We start from the raw sequence: 18437 nt of genomic DNA on the forward strand, positions 1-18437 counted from the left end.
GTTTACTATGCACCTTTTCTTGTTACGCAAAGGCCTGAATGGTTTATTCATAGTTTATTTAATGATTTATTTTCAAATTTATTAGCCTGTGTACGAACCTAATTTTGACATTTAGGTCAGAAAGGAGGCATAAAATTTTTATTTAAATTTTATTTAATATGTTTAATATTTTATTTCATATATTAAATGTATTTTATTTATTATATTTTATTTAATATAATAATATGTTTTATTATTATTAGCAACTCAATTTTGCACACCTGCTCTTTTAATTTAGATAAGCTTTGCTTATTCAATATTTATTGTTATATTAGAACTTGTTTGGGTCCATATTAAAAGATTCATTTGTTCAACCTTGGCCCACGACTTTGTTCAATTTAAAGTTTTGTCCCACTGTGTATTTGAGTTTGACACCCCTGGCCTAGTACAAAAAAGGTGCAAAAAATCAAAAGATGACACAACTTAACACACTCATAAGATTGAGCAAATATTCACACCCCTTTATTAAATCATGAACTAACTGTGATTAAACCACATGTTTTTAGGAATCTGAGCTAATTTTCCCAGTGAATCCAGACCTGATTATTATCTGACCTGCATATACAATAAATTATTTTAATAGAACCTCTCTGATGGATGATGGTTTATTTTTGGTGTAAGAATAAAATGTTTTTGTAAGGATCATGTAATCACATCCTGGAAAGTCCTTCAGAGTTTATCTTTGCTCTAAAGTTATGAAAACCCGAAACCTCTCCCTTTTTAACAGAGATCAATAACCAAACACTCTGATCTTTGCTTAATCTGCCAGTTTGACAAATATAAATGAACATCGCTTCAAAATGTGTGTTTTATTACTTCTGAGTGGGAAAGTGTTTCTGAAATGGAGCAGGAAATACATTTCATAACAGCTAATTTGCATGTGATCAAGACAGGAAGGCAGCGGTCAACACACACACACCCAGTGGTGTGTTCACACACACTCTGCAGAACTTTGTGTTCATCAGGAGGTCGATTGTTTCAGGTTTGAGCTAAAACAGAAGCAGCAGCACTTCCTCTACAGGAGAAAACACACGAGGTCATGAGGTCAAGCTTTGTGACAGTAAATAAAACACATGAATAATCTCTTGGTTTGCCAAATTATAATAAAACATGATATTTATGTTATGAACAATGAAATAATTTTAGCTTGGATTGGCTCTGAACCCATCATAAATCACTGATTCATTATAAAAACTTTGACTAGACTCAGAGTAGACTTATGTAAATATACATGATGAAGTATTTAAATTCAGCATTTCACTGAAAAAGTAATCAAAGTGTAGATACAGGGATAAAGATTAGCATGCTAACCCCTCAGGTTTCCCATCAGCCACTTGGGTTTCAGGATGACCAACATTTTTAAACATGGCTGCTAATTTTGAGCCTTTTAAACCAGATATGGACATTAAATGTTCCCTGTTAGAGATTCAGGTTTTAACTTATGGATCTTTGTCAGTAAATTTGATTTAATTATTGGGGAATAATAAAAAAAATAGTCAAGGAATAAACTAAAAATTAGGGTTTTGGAGGTGAAATGATTAATTGTTGAATAAAAATGAAAAATTAATCATGTAGGATTAATTAGATTATTTTATTGTGAAATTTGAAACTGTTACAATTTTACAAAATATCCTTATAAAATCAACAAGTAACTTATTTTAATTTGATCATTTTAGAAACAAAACTTATTTTTAAAGGAATAACATTAAGAGACTGGTGTTTTTAGAATTTGTTATATTTAATGAATAATTACTGGGTATAGCCAGTGAAAACCACTAATTTATTCAACACTTTTACAGATTGATTGAATTAATCTAAAGATGATTGGTCTTAGAATCAATAACGATTAATTGATCAGTGGCAACTCTCTTAAAAATAGTTTTCTCCTGTATAAAGAGAGCTAACCATCTTTTCATACAATGAAGGAATTTAGAAAAAAACACATTACATTTGTACTTTCACTTTGTGTAAAGAGTATTAAGTACTAATTGAATTCATATAAAACATGCAGTTTTTCATGTTATTGAACGTAGGCAGCCTTCAAAATGAGCGGTCCTTATTTTTCTGTGATGCTTCCAGTCTCTGCGTTGTCCTGTTTCCCCTTGATTGTTCCCAGGTGTTTCTCGTTTCTGTGATTACCATCTGTGTATTTAATCCCACGGTTGTCCTTTGTTCCTCATCGGATCCTCATCGTTCTTCACGTCATTTTGTCAAGCCTGTTCTTCTGTCCACCAGGATGAACAGTTGCTACCAGCGTTGAGCCCTGGCTTCATCTCAGCCATGCTGCCTGTTTTTGTGTTTCCACTTGGACTATTTTTACTATTAAAACCATCATTTAACTGTATCCTGGGTTTTCTGCCTGCTGCTTCACCACCAGTATACCAGCATCTCTTGATAGAGTGAAGCTATGACAAGAAAACAAACTGAAAAACATGTGGATCCTGGAATAATCCTGGAATAATCCTGGAATAATCCTGGAATAATCCTGGAATAATCCCATCTTCCATCTTAAAAGGACTAGAAGAAGAAAAAGTTTCCAAGGACTCAATCACAATCGTTTCAACAAGAAATAGATTGTAGAAACTGAACTATCTGTTCAACAGTGAGAGAGTTTCTCTGACAGGAGGAAAAACTTTAGACTCTTTAGACTCAAATCAGCTCAGAAACACTGAAGAACCAGAACTGGACCACAAGAACCCAAATCCAGGAATCAGAGGTTCAGTGAATGTGGTGTTGAAGGTGTGGAGGAGGATCAGTGAGTCAGAGGAGACTCTGTAGAAGGACAGAATGCCAGCAGGACAGTCCACATACACTGCTACTCTGTTAGAGTCAGAGGAGGAGGAGAGACGAGTTTCTATGTTATTGTGACAGACAGAGTAACCATGACGATTAGAGCAGATCAGACTCCAGGAATGATCATTACATCCAAACCAACAGTCTCTACTGTCTTCTTTCCTCCTAATTCTTCTGTAACTCACTGATATATCAACTTCTCCTCTCCACTCGACCTCCCAGTAACAGCGACCAGTCAGACCAGTTCTACACAGCAGCTGAGGAGAATCAAATCTGTCTGGATGATCAAGATATGACTGAAGCTCCTCCACACGTGTCACCTTCCTGTTGTCTTCAGACAGTTTGAGTTTTCTGCTCACTGTGTTTGTGTCGATGGTGAGTTGACAGGAATCTGATGGAGAACAAACACAATCCAGCTGCAGTTATTGATCATTTATTGACGCTTTGACTCCTGAATGAGTGATGTGACAGTTTGAAGATGGTTGAATGTGAGCTGCTTTGTTGTCATGAATCAGATGAAAAACACACTTACATTTCCTCAGACCTGGAGTCAAGAATCGGCCTCCAGCAGGCTCCACCCTGAAAGGAGGAGGGGGGTCAGACCATCAGTCTCTTTCAGCAGCAAACATGGACATTACATGTCTCTCAGACACACATTGTCCTCGAGAGGGTCTTGACTGCAGCCTGCAGAAAGGGGCGGGGACGGACCACTGTCAGTCTCAGACCTTATATGGAAACGGGACTATTGCATTCCGGAAATGAAGGGGGCGCTATTTTCACAATCACTAATACCTTAAAGAAGCGGGGTGAAGAGGTCGATTGGAAGAAGTTTAAGAGGTTTCGCCATTGACGTTCGGAACGCTATTCATAATGGAACAAGCACAAAGTCAGCAAAAGGTATTTTCTACCTTATTAAAACTTTTTTCACATAGTACATCAAAGCGCTTTTTCTAGATTAGGTTGAAAATATAATTGACAGCTGCAAACGAGTGAAATTCGTAGTTCGTACAGGGGAAGGCAAATTTTAGCATGTAGCATAGCTAATTATTTCCGTGCAGGGCACCATTAGATAAAAATCGAAAAGTAGAAAAATGTATACTTGAGAAATGTATTTTATGCCCCAATTTTTTTTTTCGTTATACAGATGCACTTATCAATTTGCAACATTGGGATCGGACAGAAAATTCTTCCCGTACTGTCTGAAGACAAATACCGCTGTCCCCTTTGCTCATACAGTGCGGAGGAGTCTTAAAGGTACAGAACCACATAGCAAGAACTGCTATGGCTCAACATAACTGTATGTAAAACTACACTTATGAATGTTTATTTTTTACATTCTTATCAGTTTTCTAGTGTTTTTATTTCATTTTTAAAGGTTAATATTTTTTAAATATGTTTTTGTACACCAATGTTAAATTTCTTGAAAGTCTAATATTTTTTATAAACTAACAGCTTTTTTTATAAGCTAACAGCTGCCATCATAAGTGGAACCCAGAGATGATACTGTAATGACGAGCAGCACTACTTCAATGTATTTTTAGTAACTGTGCAGCAAACTACACATTTAAAAGTAACAAAGTATTTTGTGAAATGGCTATTATTAAGTACTGTTTTACTGATTATAATGTGCAATGTAATATTACCCATTTATTTCAGCAGACATTAATAAAAATGAAGTTATGTGCACTGTTAGGTATTTTAATACAAGACAACAAATTAAGGTTAGAAGAAACCTAACATAAACAACATTTATCAGTGTATCGTGTTTAAATTTTTTTATGGATTAAAATGTGTTCTTCATTCAGTTAAGTTACTCGCATTATGTTGCATATCAACAAAATTAACTCAAGAGTATAACATTTGGAAAAATGGTCCTAATTATTTTTTATTTTTATTTTTATCAAAGTTACAGAGTAATTGAGTAAATCTGATTAGTTAATCTCTGCCTTTGGCTGTTCATTTTGTGCAGAACATATATTTGTTATCTGGAAGCCATTAATTGTTAAATCCTACAAAACAGTTACAACAATGTTAAAGAATGTACAGTGATTAATTCAAACATGCCTTTTGTTCTTCCAATCATTTGTATATTTCCTGGTGTAATAACCTTTTTCTTTTATCTTAGTAGCTATTAGGCTGAATCTTCACTCTGTTCTGAGTGAGAATGAATCACATCTTGTTTAAACATATCTGCAATGTATATAGATGTTTTTTTAATTTTATTCATTTTTTTTTAAGATTCATTCATAATCATGTCATAGCCATTCTTCCAGTATGAGTCTTGCATTGCACATGTTTTTTTTATTATTATTATTTTCAGATGCCTTTGATTGCACTGGAAGCTGTTCTCCAGGAGGTGATTCTGGCACAGGGAGGCACATCTTCCCTCACCTTGGCATTGACCTGCAAGTGCTTAGAAGCCATTGTGTCTGACCCAGTTTTCAGGAAGAAGACTCACTTTGCTTGGCTAGATGGTAAAGACCTTTGACTTTTTTCGCCTAAAACATGTGAAATTAGATTTCAACTACATAAAATCAGTTTTTCATCAACAGGTGAGATCAGCTGGGTGACATTTTCAGAATCATTCAAGGCAGAAAACAGGATTCCTTTTGCGGTTGTAAGATGTTCTTCCTGCAACCGGCAACATAAAGACTGTGTGGGCTTCACTGGACATGGAAGATGAGGAGAGTTCCCTCGTTACTACTCTGATGGCACATCTGGACACTGCCCTGAATGCCAGTACTGAATGCTAGGACAGTATTAGTTGTTTTCTATAGTCTTTCACACATTTCAGTTGTCACACATTGTGTTTTTTGTGAAATGTCATTTTAAATCATCTATGCTGAAGCACATTTGCCTTTTGACTTGTTCAGTCATTTGTTTTCATAATGTGTTATTTCAATATTATGTACATTTTTGAATGTTCCTTTTGTTGTAGCTCAGTTGATTTACATTATTTAGTTTGTACAGAAATTATGTTACATTGTGGCTGCATTTTGTTGGAGAGAGTAGAACCAATAAAGTAGTTGTAAATATATTGTAACAGTGTTGTTTAGCAATTGGATCACCTTGTTTTAAAAATTTGAAATACATGCTAAGTTAATAACTTGCAATATTTTAAATGTGTAAATGCAATGTTTCCTATACTTTTTAAACAATGACTGGAATCATTACAAATGTTCTTTACAAACCTGACATACGGCTAAGTTGTTTGTTTTAACAGTCAGAATCAACTGTTGTTTTATAATAAAGCAAGAACATACAGAAACATTGTTTAGTTACAAAGTCATAATACAAACATAAGACTAAAGGTGAGCTGAGTGAAGGTGGAGACCAGGTGGAGGTGATGGAGGCTCAGGTGAGGAGCAGTTGCACATCAAGCCGGAGTTTGTGAAGGATGGAGGAGATGAGACCGGCGCCGTGATCAGAGATGAAGACGGTTACAATTTACACAGATTTAATTTATGTATCCAGTGAATTTATTCAAAAAGGTTTTCATAGAGGAAAAGAAACCCAACAGCGAATCATTCTCTCTGACTGTTACCAGCACAGTGTCTACTGCCGGGGTCCGAAGATCATTTCTTATCAAATGAACTTTCTAAAACCTACTTTCTGTGAGTCTTTCCAGGTTGAAGCTACATTTAAATTTTTAAATGAATCACTTTGGGTTTTGCAACAATGGCATATTTAAGGTCTTTGGGGCGCAGTTTATGAATCAATTGCAATTGGTAGAATTGATATTGAATTTCTAAACGGAATAGTGGGACACGGATCAGTTTACTGATTAAGACATTATGGTAAACAATGATAACAGTTGAGCTTGTTAGAAGTTCAAAAGTCATTTAATTTGTTTGTAAATTATATTCACAATGTGAATAAGAAAAATATTTGCCAAATAAACAGAACAAAAGTGTTTTGTGAATGGATGGACCAAGTTGGCCAAAATTGACTAAACATTTTACTGTTAGTCAACAATTTTGACTATCGGCCTCTTTTCCATCTAGTCCTTATTAAATAAGGCAAAGGATATTCTATTTTAGATTTTAACTTATTTATTTTAAAAGTACCATTCACAACATCAAAATCTATTGTTTGAACTTCAACACCAGCAGGTATTTGTTTATATCTGTTTTCTGTGATGGACTGGCGATCTGTCCAGGGTCCCTGCAGCAGCTCTCATCACCCACTGCACGGATAACCTGAGAGTAAAATCATTGATGGATTGATAAATGTGTTTTTAATATAGTGTACATTTGTCTCTAAAATGTTAATTTATGTTTTATGACTTTTGTTTGGGAAAGTTAGGGTGTAAGGATAGATAAATACATCTCCATAATGATTCCTTATTATTGCTTATTTTAGATTGTTTGTTACTAATATAATTTTAACATCCAAAACAAAGATTTAATAAAGATTTTAAAATAAAAAAGGGACATACCACGTGACAGACATACCACGTGACGTAACACGTGGTATGTCATTTCCTTACTGTTTAATTTGTAGTTAATATGTAATTAATTTTAAATGTTAAAAGTGTTATTGGGTGTTTTTAAAAGCGTTGTCAAATAAAATGCGTTATTATTATTATAATATTGAAACACGGCTGATACAGGAAATGGTGTCACTAGCGCCCCCTTCATTTCCGGAACACAATAGTCCCATTTCCATATAAGGTCTGAGACTGACAATGGTCCGTCCCCGCCCCTTTCCGCATGCTGCAGCCAAGTGTAGTTTTTGTCCTCCACTGAGACAGGAACAGTCCAACATCTGGATTGCAAACTGCAGTGGATGTAGGAAGGACAGTTGGTGCTGCTGCAGCACAACTCATTTCTCCAAACACAGGAAAAGCTCCAACAGAGAGGAGAAAGGAAATCCCTCAGTAACAACCTGAAGAAACTCACTGAAGCCTAAAAGGACATCAGGAAACTAAGGAAACATTTCTGGAAGCTCCACTTGATTTAATAATCAGCATTAAAATACAATCAATCTAAACTCTGATCAACACCTGGATACCTGATCCATCCACACTCCCACACACAGATGAAGGAATGAAACACTAAACAGCCCTGCTGCTGAAAACCTGCTGTGGCCTCACTGTAATATCCAGAAATACAAACATTAAAAAGGAGAAGCTGCATCACATTCAACAAAGATTCAACAAGAATCAAAGATTTAATCTCTGAGCTCAGACTCACAAACCAGGGAGAGGCTTCCATCATCACACACCTCTGACAAACACCTCCAACCTTTCAGCACTTCCTCTACCAACCAGCACCACCAGGTGGCGCTGCACACATTTACAATGAGCCCAAGAAGAAGAAGCAGCATCCTGAATCCAGCAGCTGCAGTAATGGCTTGTGAAAGTGTCCAAGGAGCATCTGGAACCAGAACCAGCAGATCCAACAGTCCAGAGAGTCTTTGTTTGCATCTTTCCTCTCAGATTTCCAAGTTGCTCTGAGAGGAAATGACATCATCACTCTACTGATGATGTCACGCTCTGATGTCACTAATCAGGAGCTGCTGGACTTCTACATTTCCAGCATGGAGGACAGAGAAGATCTCAGCTCTGATGAGGAGCTGGCCTGCCTTAACACTGATTGAGGGTCAAAGAAATATTTCCAGTCAGACTAAAATGTTGGATTGTCCTGCTGTTGCAATCAGAGGCCAAGAAGAAGCTTCAAGTTCTTATCCTGTTCAGCTCCACGTTCCTGTCAGAGACTTCAGCTCCTCATGAGGAGAACAACTAAAGCCTGGAACAGACTGACACCAAAATCCTGACATCTCATCCCTGAACAAAGCTTTGCAGCATCAAGGAGACTCTTAGCGCCATATATGGACAGATTTCCTCTAAAGGGGGCGGAGCCTGGATTGGAGGAACCAGCAGCAGCTTCCAGGAACAAACCTTGGGAACCTCTGGAGGAGAACATGGAGATGAGATTCCTGCTTTAATCAGTGGATTCATTGATAGAAAACATGAAATGTCTGAGAGCTGCAGCTCCATTTTCTACTGATCTGCTGGAACATCAGATAGAAATGAAGAATTTCATCATTTCACATCAAATCTGTTCATCTTCCACAGATACAACTGAATTATTGAGCTGAACTGGTTCCAAAGGTCTGGATGGTAAAAACATCCATTGTTTTTCTGTCTCATTAGTTTCCAGAAAGAGTTTAAATGTTTCAGCAGCTTTTATCCAGCAGCTCAGTAAAGATCTCTCCTCTTTCCAACCTGATTTAGTCCATGAAGCAGAACATCTCTGCTGCTGCAGCAACAGGAGGAAACTTCTCCAGCTCTCAACTTCTACACTCTGACTGCTTGGAAACAGATCAGGGAGGATCAGCCTTTTCTCCAGGCTGCTCCTCCTGACTCTAGCGCCACCTAGTTTAGGACAAACTACCATACAAATAAAACTGCTAAACTCTGCCTCAAACAGTTTGCTTCATGTTTTTGTGTATTTTTGGTTTCATTAAGTCCTGAAAGTTGTGAATCTTTGTTTCACTTTTTGAGAACTTTTCCACATCCATCTGACCATTTTCTGATCTTTCCTCATTTGGGCTGATTGGTCTAGATCTCCATGAAATATTTTTTAAAGTCCAAATTGTTTCCCAGCTGTGTCTCTACAATTACATATCATATCTTTTATATGATATCATTAATCTGCATATTTTTAACTTATTTTTAAATCAGCCAATCAGCTTCTTGTATTTCCTCAGTAGATCATCAGTGGAAGCCCCGCCCAGCCCATGATGCTCCTGGTTTGTGAAGACAGAGAGACAAACTGAACTCTGATAGGAAACAGTTTCAACTGATTTTCTCTCTCCAACCTCTTGGTTCCACATGGAGCTATATTTGGCCCCCTGCTGCTCTGAATACCATGTTATTGTGGTTCAGTAGATGGGTTGGTTTCCCAGGTTCATTCAGAACCATGTGGAAGATTCTTATAGTTTAAATGAGCTGCTGTTTGAAAAGTTACACAACCAAAATGACCAGAGATAATTTGAGTTATTAAACTGTAATAAGAAACAAAATGGGTTCAAAATGTTATCATTCATTTATAAATGATATGACTGTATACCAGCTTCAAACTAAATGTTTCCCAGCAGACTGACTAAAGACATTTCTCCCTCTTCCTCCTCTATCAGACCTTCTCTGCTCCTGCAGCAGGTTCCTCCATACCTGAGAGCTTCCAGTCTCCAGTGTGGATCCTTCAGTCCAGCCGACAGCAGCTTCACTCCTGAGTCTCCTGGATGATTGTAGCTCAGGTCCAACTCTTTCAGATGGGAGGGGTTGGAGGTCAGAGCTGAGGCCAGAGAAGCACAGCCTTCCTCTGAGACCAAACAGCCTGATAAGCTGCAGACACACAATTCATCACATGATGAGAAAATGACAACATGGAGGTAGAGACCAAGGTGTGAACGGACGGACGGACGGACGGACGGACGGACGGACGGACGGACGGACGGACGGACGGACGGACGGACGGACGGCCCAGAGTTACCTGAGAGTTTCCAGGTTGCAGTTTGGACTCTTCAGTCCAGCAGAGAGAAGCTTCACTCCTGAATCCTGCAGGTTGTTGTTACTCAGGTCCAGTTCTCTGAGACTGGAGGACTGGGAGCTGAGAACTGAGGACAGAGCTTCACAGCTTCTCTCTGAGAGGTTACAGCCACTCAGTCTGAGGAGACAGGGAGGACAATATGTTATTAATACAAGCCTTCTGTTTCCAGTCAACAATGTTTTTTGTTTATTTGAGAGAACAATTTTATTTTACATATTTCCATTTGTTATGAACTGTTTAATTTTATAGTTTATATCCATGCAGAAGGAAGTCGTTTCTTTTTTACAGAAACCCCCAATGTTTAAGAAATCATCAAATGTTTGTGTTACTTTCCAGTCAACAATATTCTTCTTGGATTTACTGAAGAATAGGTCATATTTTTCAAAACTTTATTCTATAGTTGGGACTCTGACCTTGAAGAACTGAACTACAGGCAATAAGGAGGCTGGCAAGAGAAATATTACTACATTAATCCAGTGTCAGTTTTAACAGAAAGAGTCCATTGAAAATCTAGTCTGAATATCAGCATCAGAGCTGGTTTGAGGGAAAACACCAGCTTCAACAAAAGCAGACAGAATCTCAGATTATATCTTTTCATTTTTAACTGGTTGGATTCAGAGATGGAAAACTGAGCAGTGACTGACAAAAACTGTTCCTTTGAGCAACAAGTTAACTATTCAGCTTCAAACTAAATGTTTCCCAGCAGACTGAATAAAGACATTTCTCCCTCTTCCTCCTCTATCAGACCTTCTCTGCTCCTGCAGCAGGTTCCTCCATACCTGAGAGCTTCCAGTCTCCAGTGTGGATCCTTCAGTCCAGCCGACAGCAGCTTCACCTGAGTCTCCTGGATGATTGTAGCTCAGGTCCAACTCTTTCAGATGGGAGGGGTTGGAGGTCAGAGCTGAGGCCAGAGAAGCACAGCCTTCCTCTGAGACCAAACAGCCTGATAATCTGCAGACACACAAACTTCCTGTCAAGCTCCTGCTGTCTGGATGTCCTTCCCACACATTTCTTTAAGAAAGTCCTGCCTGTTATTGCTACTGATCTGATCCAAATCGTAAACTCATCGCTTACATCAGGTGTTTTCCCCCAGGCTTTGAAAACAGCAGTCATCAAACCACTGTTAAAAAAGAACAACCTGGACAAATCACTATTGCAGAATTACAGGCCGACCTCTGACCTCAAACCTCCCATTCATCAGCAAAGTTATTGAAAAAACTGTGTGTAAACAATTAAATAGTTTCCTAATGATGACCAACTGCTTTGACACTTTCCAGTCTGGTTTTCGTGCTCACCACAGCACGGAGACTGGCCTTGTCAAAGTATTCAATGATATTCATATAAATACGGACTGTGGGAGAACCACAGTGCTGGTTCTGTTGGATCTCAGTGCAGCTTTTGACACTGTATACCATGACATATTACTGAATCGACTTGAGAGTTGGGTTGGACTCTCTGGTTCGGTGCTCGACTGGTTTGAATCCTACATAAAGAACAGGGATTTCTTTGTTTCAATTGAAAACTTCTCATCAAAGACGTCACAGGTCACATGTGGGGTACCCCAAGGTTCAATCCTAGGACCCCTCCTATTTAATATTTATATTCTCCCACTAGCTCAGGTCATAACAGGAAATAATATTAGCTACCACAACTATGCGGATGACACACAGCTCTACATTACGATGTCACCAGGTGACTCTGAACCCATTCAATCACTGAATAAATGTTTAGAACAGATAAATGTGTGGATGTTCCAAAACTTTCTCCAACTGAACAAAAATAAAACTGAAGTCATTATTTTTGGACCTAAAGAGGAACGATCTAGAGTCAATGCACAGCTTCAGTTATTACAACTAAAAACTAGCGATCAGGCCGAAACCTGGGAGTAGTAATGGACTCGGACTTGAACCTCCAGAGCCACATAAAGACAGTAACAAAATCGGCCTTCTATCACCTGAAGAACATCTCCAGGATTAGAGGACTAATGTCTCAGCCAGATCTAGAGAAACTCATCCATGCGTTTATCTTTAGTCGCATTGATTATTGCAACAGCATCTTCACAGGCCTGTCCAACAAATCAATCAAACAGCTGCAACTGATCCAGAATGCTGCTGCTCCTGTTCTCACTAGAACCAGGAAAATAGAGCACATAACACCAGTTTTAAAGTCCCTCCACTGGCTCCCTGTAGCTCAAAGAATAGATTTTAAAATACTGTAGTTAGTTTATAAATCAATGAATGGTTTAGCACCACAATACATCAAAGATCTGCTGTTGTTGTATCAACCTGCCAGACTCTCAGGTTCTGGTTCTGGTCTGCTCTGCATCCCCAGAACCAGAACCAAAAGAGGAGAAGCAGCTTTCAGCATCTATGGACCAAAAAATTTGGAACAAACTTCCAGAAAACTGTAAAACAGCAGAAACCCCGACTTCCTTCAAATCTCAAGTAAAAACGCACCTGTTTAGAGTTGCATTTGAAATGTAATATGTATGGATTTGATTTTGTGGATATGTATGTAATTTTTTTTTTTTTTTTTTCCTGTTGTGGGCAACGGGGCCCGGCGAATACCCGTGGTTAAACGGACGGCGGAGTCCGGCGGTAACAGGCGCTTAAATTCCGTGTCAAAGGGAAGGGGGGAAGAAAGGGAAGGAAAAAAAAAAAACCTTGGTATTTTATTCTATGTTGCATGCCTTTGTGTTTGTGTTATGATGTAAAGCACTTTGAAATGCCTTGTAGCTGAAATGTGCTATACAAATAAAATTTGATTGATTGATTGATTGATTGATTGATTGATTGATTGATTCAACACATGATGAGAAAATGAGAACATTGAGGTAGAGACCAAGTCTGAACTGATGATGGATGGATGTGTAACCCAGTCCAAACTAAGAGTGTTTGTAATGAGTTAAGTTCAAAGGAGTGATAGTTTAGAATGTATCAAGCATGTTTGCTTAAATATGTTAAAAATGTTATTAATCAGTGTTAGCCAGAAACTGTATTTCAGGTTCTTCAAAAAAGTAATCTTTTCTGTTTTATTTTGAAAGGCTCATGTTGTAAGAGGAAGTGGGTGGAGAAAAAGGAGAGACAGGAATGATATGGAAGAGAGAGTGAAGGCATGAAGCGCGAAAAAGAGGAAAAAAGTAGCAGAGTTTAGTAAACGGGTTTGTACATAATTCGGCTTTCAGCTCGACAGTCGGGAAAAAGTATATCAACCCTACGCTCTGTTTACCGCTGCTGTGACTGTTCCAGACCGGAGCTCACTGAACACTGTGTAATGCTCGCTGTCGCATTTGCTATTTGCTAACTCGGTGAATAGCCGTCGAGGTCTGTAAGCTAACCCGGCTAACGGACAATCCAGCTAAAGTTTCCGTAGTGGGAGCTTTACGGAGTAGCGCCTGGAGCAGCGAGCTACGCATGTGGAAAGAGTGGTGGAGTGGTTGGAGGACTGGGCTACGTTGGACGTCTCTGTTCCTGGATCCTGTGGACTGCCAGACTGGTTGGGGAGAGGAGGACATCTTGGTGGCTGGTTAGCACTGAGGACGGGTGAGGTGTCGAAAGGGCTCGGGTTTTCACTCGGAGAGGAGTGCCAAGTTCCACGCTTCACATCAGGCCTGCAACGGGGTTTCTTTTTGTTTTGTTGGGACTATATTTTAGTTAAGTATTGCCGGCTTAGGTGAACTTAAAAGTGTGGGCCCACAATTATTGTGTGAACTTAAAAGAGTGAGATATTTCACAGTTTGTGCATTTGTTAAGGTGTTTAATACATGTTTAATTCTCATACAGGTGTACGTTTGATTTATTAAGAACTATAGTTAGAGTGTATTATTTCTGTTTTAAACTACTATTTGGTGTGAAGGGAAAGAAATACTGGTATATCATTACTCTAAACTCAACATAGGTTTAAAACACGAGAGTGTACTGATAGTCATTATTTGTAACTTGATGAGTTTAATGAACTCAGGGGCCCTTACCCATGTTAAAACGGTGTAATTGGGCTACAGATGGATGGATGGATGGCCCAGAGTTACCTGAGAGTTTCCAGGTTGCAGTTTGGACTCTTCAGTCCAGCAGAGAGAAGCTTCACTCCTGAATCCTGCAGCTTGTTGTTACTCAGGTCCAGTTCTCTGAGACTGGAGGACTGGGAGCTGAGAACTGAGGACAGAGCTTCACAGCTTCTATCTGAGAGGTTACAGCCACTCAGTCTGAGGAGACAGGGAGGAAAAATATGTTATTAAACAATTCTTCAAAATTTTATGTTTTATGTTCCAGTCAATGATAGTGTTGGATAAATTGTCATGTTATTTGTCAAATATTTGTTATTCTCATGTATCTTTATAATGTATCTTTTCTTATATGCTTTTATTGTTTAGTTTCATCTTAGCATTAAGAATGTTTCTGTATTGTTGAATTACTCTGATTCTCAGAAGGCCTCACTGAAAGAAATCAGTGACATCAGGTTTCTGTAGGGTTATCTCTCAGTGGGAAGCAAGGCGTCTTTGACCGTCTAGATTACTATAAAACTGACTGTGAAGATGTACAACTTGCTCTGTTGAACTCTGTGTCTGGATCGAGACTATCTAGTGCAAGATACCTTGTGTTATAGTTAGTGATTGTCATTGGCGCTGTCGCTATATGATGAAGTGTTTTCCCCTCCCTTTAGAGTTACACTGTTTCTTTGTGATTAGGGATCCTGAAAACAATAAAAAGAGAGGAGCAGGCAAATGTATTTTCAGAGCAGCAGAAGATTGTAACTGAAAGCACATCACTGTCTGTTCTCCTCGTGAGTAAGAAAGAATCTAACACTCTTGTCTTTCCTGTGTTTGTTTAATAGGTGTTAATCCTGAGAGATTAACACCTATTGAACAAATATTCATTTTGCACAGATTGAAAAGAATATCATATTTTCCACATCTTTAAGCCTGGCACAATACATGGCAGTTCACATGTGTTGTGAACAGCTTTATTCTCTAGTTGTGCCTAAAGTCTTAAAAGACTGAAATCCAGCAGCCTTCAAGGAGGCTGGCAAGAGAAACATTAATTTCTGTAATGAGCTGCCTTAATCCAGTGTTGGCTTCAGTAGGAAAAATAATTTCTGCTGTTTGAACAAGTAGCATTATGAATAGTCACCTATGAGAGCTGGTCTTTCTTTTACTCATCATCTGCTAGTAGCCAACATTGAGGAGACAATGTATGAGTAAAGAATCTGATGAAGCACCACTCAGTATCTATCTCATCACTGACAGATTTGTATCTAAAATAACTTCATTAACAATGTGTCCTTACAGAGTTTTGTTGGAGGCTTTAACCACTGGCAGCAGCCTCAGAAGAACCTCCTCTGAAGCAGAGTATTTCTTCAGGTCAAACACATCCAGATCTTTCCTGATGACACTAAGATGAAATTCAGAGCTGACCACTGAGCAGGAGACAGTTTATCTGTGGAGAGACTTCCTGAACTCAGAGACTGTTGGATCTCCTCCACTAGAGAACGATCATTCAGTTCATTCAGACAGTGGAACAGATTGATGCTTTTCTCTGCAGACACATTCTCACTGATCTTCTTCTTGATGTATTGAACTGTTTCCTGATTGGTCTGTGAGCTACTTTCTGTCTTTGTCAGCAGACCTTGTAGGAGTCTCTGATTGGTCTGCAGTAAAAGTCCCAGGAGGAACCGGAGGAACAAGTCCAGGTGTCCATTTGGACTCTGTAAGGCCTGGTTAACAGCTCTCTGATGGAGAGAATTTAGTTTAAGTTTATTAAATAATGAAGATTTCTTAGATGTTTGTGTTTCTTTCATCAAGTTGACCCCAGAGTTGATGAAGGTCAGATGAACATGAAGAGCAGCCAGAAACTCTTGAACACTCAGATGGACGAAGCAGAACACCTTGTCCTGGTACAGACCTCTCTCCTCTTTAAAGATCTGTGTGAACACTCCTGAGTACACTGAGGCTGCTCTGATATCGATGCCACACTCTGTCAGGTCTGATTCATAGAAGATCAGGTTTCCTTTCTGCAGCTGATCAAAAGCCAGTTTTCCCAGAGACTTTATCATCTTCCTGCTCTTTGGACTCCAGTGTGGATCTGTTTCAGCTCCTCCATCATACTTGACCTTCTTTACTTTGGTCTGAACCACCAGGAAGTGGATGTACATCTCAGTCAGGGTTCTGGGCAGCTCTCCTCCCTCTCTGGTCTCCAACACATCCTCCAGAACTGTAGCAGTGATCCAGCAGAAGACTGGGATGTGGCACATGATGTGGAGGCTTCGTGATGTCTTCATGTGGGAGATGATCCTGCTGGCCTGCTCCTCATCTCTGAATCTCTTCCTGAAGTACTCCTCCTTCTGAGGGCCATTGAACCCTCTGACCTCTGTCACCATGCCAACACACTGAGGAGGATCTGATTGGCTGCTGCAGGTCGTGTGGTTATCCAGAGGAGAGCAGAGGGAAGCAGTTTCCCCCTGATGAGGTTTGTCAGCAGAACATCCACTGAGGTGGACTCTGTAGCATCAGTCAGGATCTCCTTGTTGTGGAAGTCCAGTGGAAGTCGACTCTCATCCAAGCCATCAAAGATGAACAGAACCTGGAAGTGTTCAAAGCTGCAGATTTCTTTGGTTTCACTAAAGAAATGATGAACAAGTTCCACCAAGCTGAACTTTTTCTCTTTCAGCACATTCAGCTCTCTGAAGGTGAATGGAAATATGAACTGGATGTTCTGGTGGGCTTTGTCTTCAGCCCAGTCCAGAGTGAACTTCTGTGTTAGGACTGTTTTCCCAATGCCAGCCACTCCCTTTGTCATCACGGTTCTGATTGGTTGATCTCTTCCAGGTGGGACTTTAAAGATGTCTTCTTGTCTGATTGTTGTTTCTGGTCTGTGTGGTTTCCTGGATGCTGTTTCAATCTGTCTGACCTCATGTTCATCATTGACCTCTCCAGTCCCTCCCTCTGTGATGTAGAGCTCTGTGTAGATCTGGTTCAGAAGGGTTGAACTTCCTGCTTTAGCAATCCCCTCAAACACAGACTGGAACTTCTTCTTCAAACCAGATTTAAGTTGATGTTGACAAACTGCAGCAAGATGATCTAAATAAACATAAAAAGTAAAATCAATAATGAAACAAAGATGAAGATGACTGGAATGAATGTTACTTCATCTGTTCAGACATCAATAAATGTGCGATTTATCCATCAGGTTAAATCTTTGTAGAAATCCTCTTACTGCTCTGCAGACGATCAACCAGCTTTTCCTGCTTCATCATCCTCAGGAAGTTCAGTGTGATCTTCATCACTGCCTCTCTGCTGCTCCTCCTCTGCTCTTCTTCCTCACCTTCCAACACCTCATCATCTCTCTGACTCCCTGAGCATTCTGGGTAATCTGGACTCAGAACCTTTTTAATCCTCTTCAGTTCTTTCTTCACAAAAAGTGACAATGTTTTCCTCCAGCAACTGGAACAGAATAATAGATGAAGGAAACATCAGAGTTTAAATCATGGAGCCAAACACCACATGGATGTTGGACACACTGAAAGTCCTCTGGTCTACAAAGTGGAGCATGGAGATGACTGTGAATAGAAGAAGAGTAGTTGTTCATGTACAGACCATAAATATGAAGTCTAGCTGTGTTTGATGCTGCTGGATAGATGAACCACTGGGAACCTCTGAGCTCTGCTGGTCCACTCTGTGGAGGATCCAGGAACAATTAGGAAGTCAGGAAATATTCATCCAGCAGTTTTCACGGAGGAAATCACCAAGAGTTTCACACTAAAATACTTGAATCAGAAAAACAGAGCATGACATGAACACAATACAAAGGAGTTAGAAACAGGAAGATGAATTACAGCAGGAGTCTCAAACTCCAGTCCTTAAGGGCCGATGTCCTGCAACTTTTAGATGTGCCTCTGCTGCACCACATCTGAATGGAATAATGAGGTCATGAGCAAGGCTCTGGAGAACTGATCTACACAAGGAGGTAATTTAGCCATTTCATTTTAGTGTTTTGTACCTGTGGCACATCTAAAAACTGCAGATATAATTCACATGCCTGTGAATTCCAGTAAAAC

General features: G+C 39.3%; 1 pseudogene; it reads right to left on the reverse strand.

The window, feature by feature from the left end:
- Positions 1–1996: 1996 nt before the first annotated feature.
- Positions 1997–17792, reverse strand: LOC129354556 (NLR family CARD domain-containing protein 3-like; annotated as a pseudogene).
- Positions 17793–18437: the final 645 nt, after the last annotated feature.

Source organism: Poeciliopsis prolifica, unplaced genomic scaffold (assembly GCF_027474105.1).
Source record: "Poeciliopsis prolifica strain line A6 unplaced genomic scaffold, Auburn_PproV2 SCAFFOLD112, whole genome shotgun sequence".
Classification (NCBI taxonomy): Eukaryota; Metazoa; Chordata; class Actinopteri; order Cyprinodontiformes; family Poeciliidae; genus Poeciliopsis; species Poeciliopsis prolifica.